At 40.4% G+C, this 2867-nt stretch overlaps 1 long non-coding RNA gene across 1 annotated transcript; it reads right to left on the bottom strand.

Annotated features, from left to right (window-relative positions):
• Positions 1–245: 245 nt before the first annotated feature.
• Positions 246–1974, bottom strand: LOC130087601 (uncharacterized). The gene is made up of 2 exons (XR_008807375.1): positions 1663–1974; positions 246–477 (listed from the first exon to the last, which is right to left on the bottom strand). It is a non-coding gene; the product is annotated as an uncharacterized LOC130087601 (long non-coding RNA).
• Positions 1975–2867: the final 893 nt, after the last annotated feature.

The raw sequence follows: 2867 nt of genomic DNA, 5'->3' as shown, positions 1-2867 counted from the left end.
ATCATCAGCCTCGCAATTGGAGTACTTTGCACAAATCTTATCACACTTTTGGTGTGTGCTGTTAATTCATGCACCACTTATGGCAAATTAAATAAACAAGTTTAGTCATGCTGCATAAGTAACGGGTGTGCGTGGTCTGGCGTATACCTGGCTAAATGCAAAAACCATTGACGTCTGTGTGATCTGCGTTGTGTTCTGTGATGGTGACTGTGCTGATTGAAAGAAGGACCCGGACTACAATCAGCTACTGGTTGCTCCTTTAAAGCAAGCTGTATAGCAGTGGTATCTGTACAAATTAGTAGAAAACAAAAAAATGCTCTGCAACATGCAGTCTCTTCCACACACGTTGTTCATCAGTCTCCTATAAGCAAATAAACACACAGGAAACCCCGTAGCACTGAAAAACATGTCTCCCGTATAACTTGCAAAAGTGTATTTACAAGGTTTACTTTTTAACGACATGGCTGCATGTTTACACTCTTAAAGAGTTAGTTCACCCAAAAATGGATCACTCCTCCATAGGCTTCTTAAAGCAGCACTAAGTAGGAATTCCTTTTTTGTCAAACATCGACCCCTAGAGTCGCTGTGGAGTACTTGTACTGTCGTGAATAGCACTCACACAGAGATGGCTCATACTTACGGCCGGATCCCCTCCCCCTGTACACGGTACCTGTTCAGTAGGATGGACGCTGTAACGAGTGGAAAAAAGGTATGGCCCCTTTAAGAGCTGCGCGCGCCCAACACCACATGTATATGGCGCCGGGTTATTTCTGTTTGATGCTCATTTTATCAGAATTTTATCAGATCTGTTTTTTGCCGTAAAGCAATTCTTTACCTCGCGAGACCTGATATCACACGATACTTCCTAACACGCGGCTCGCCGGCCCAAAGTTGCAAGGGTGGTTTTGCGGCTCACAGGCACCAGGGGGGTGCGAGACGACCACCATTCAACACGAAATCATTAATATAAACATTACAATGACTCCAAAGCTGTTCGGTTAAGGTAAAAAAGTTACTTAGTTCACCTTTAAGGGATCGAAACTGGCCGGCTGAAAAGTTATGAAAGACATCGTTAAAATAGTCCGAGTGACTACAGTGGCTCAATCTTAAGTTTATCAAGCGACGAGAATACTTTTTGTGCGCAAAAAACAAACAAAATAACGACTTTATTCAACTACTCATTTCCTTCCCTGTGGGCCTTGAGATTTCACGTAGTGGAACTGCGCAAAGCTTCTAGGTTGTAGCCACACGCATCACACACATGACCAGCGTCTGCCAATAGTGAGCCTACGTGTGACATACAACACAGAAGCTTTGCGCAATATCACTACGTGAAATCTCAAGGCCCATAGAGAAGGAAATGAGTATTTGAATAAAGTCGTTATTTTTGTTTGTTTTTTGCGCACAAAAAGTATTCTCGTCGCTTGATAAACTTAAGATTGAGCCACTGTAGTCACTCGGACTATTTTAACGATGTCTTTCATAACTTTTGGGCCGGCCAGTTCCGCTCCCTTAAGAAGCCTATGGAGGAGTGATCCAGCTCTCAGATTTAATCAAAAATATCTTAATTCGTGTTCCGAAGATGAACGAAAGTCTTACGGGGTTGGAACAACATAGGGGTGAGTAATTACTGACAGAATTTTCATTTTTGGGTGAACTAACCCTTTAAGACTAGCATTCACTTTATAACTGCATATTGTTATATTATATTATCTACAAAACGAAATAAACTCCTAACGATAACCAGCAGAAAAATCCTTACCTCCTCTCAGTGAGCAAAGCGCGAACTGAGAGAGGCGCCGAGTTGACGTCGTAATACTGAGACCCCTTAAAGTGACAGTACAGGTATTAACACTTCAGTTTGAATATACTCTAAACCGTACAAAACTTGTTATGAACTTAATAAAACAAATATTCTTCAATATTTATCAGGATTTGGTGAAGTTTCAACAAAAAAGAAAATATATTTCAACCTGGTTACACATAGGCTAGTTGATTGTTTCAGATGAGAACACTTAGCCCCGAACGCATGATACCATGATACGATATACAGTTAAATAGTAATTCCTCATATGTGTCTATTAAACATGGTAGAAAATTTGGGGGGTGGGGGGAATGTTTTTGATAGTCTTGGTTACTAGGATGGGATGGACTATGCCCAAAAATTGAATATGAAGCAGGTATTGCAGCTCACTGTCCTGAACCATTACTTATGAACAGCATGATCCCATATAGAAAGGTGACATACTGAAGAGTGAGAAAGCAGAGGGAAAAAAACTAACCTGGTCTAAGGTTGGTCTCCTCATTAGAGAGGACCACCCACCTCAACCCAAACTGGAGAGCCCTTTAAAGAAGACATCAAATGAAAGGACTCTCCATCATATTTCTGGCTCAAATGCCCCCACGTGGAGTGCCCTCTGTTTGACGATGCCCCATTGTGCCCAGGATGATCCAAACACACTCACACACACAAACCACTTCACTCACAGACAGCATTCAATATGCCTGACTTGGCATTAAGCTTTTTAAAGGTCACACGGCATTATGAGCCATATTTATCAAAAACATCTAATGCATGTTAAAATGTTTGGAAGTAAATTTCAGTGTCATGAAACATTACAAATATCTCAACCAATCACCACTATTCATAGCCAATCTGATCATATTAAGACATGGTATCAATTACACCATTTAGGTAAAAGTAATAGGAGATAAATATGAGAATAATATATCAAAGTTTGTCACACAGCACAACCTTGAATGCTTCATAAGTCACTTTAATTAAAAGTGTCAAAATGTAAATGAAATGCTTGTGCAATATCTTGATGTTTAATGTCACGCACACCTTTTGTGTTATGTGATCAATA

Source organism: Rhinichthys klamathensis, unplaced genomic scaffold (genome assembly GCF_029890125.1).
Source record: "Rhinichthys klamathensis goyatoka isolate OS25496 unplaced genomic scaffold, OSU_Roscu_1.1 h1tg000005l_1, whole genome shotgun sequence".
NCBI lineage: Eukaryota > Metazoa > Chordata > Actinopteri > Cypriniformes > Leuciscidae > Rhinichthys > Rhinichthys klamathensis.
This window is presented reverse-complemented; position numbering and strand designations above follow the sequence as displayed.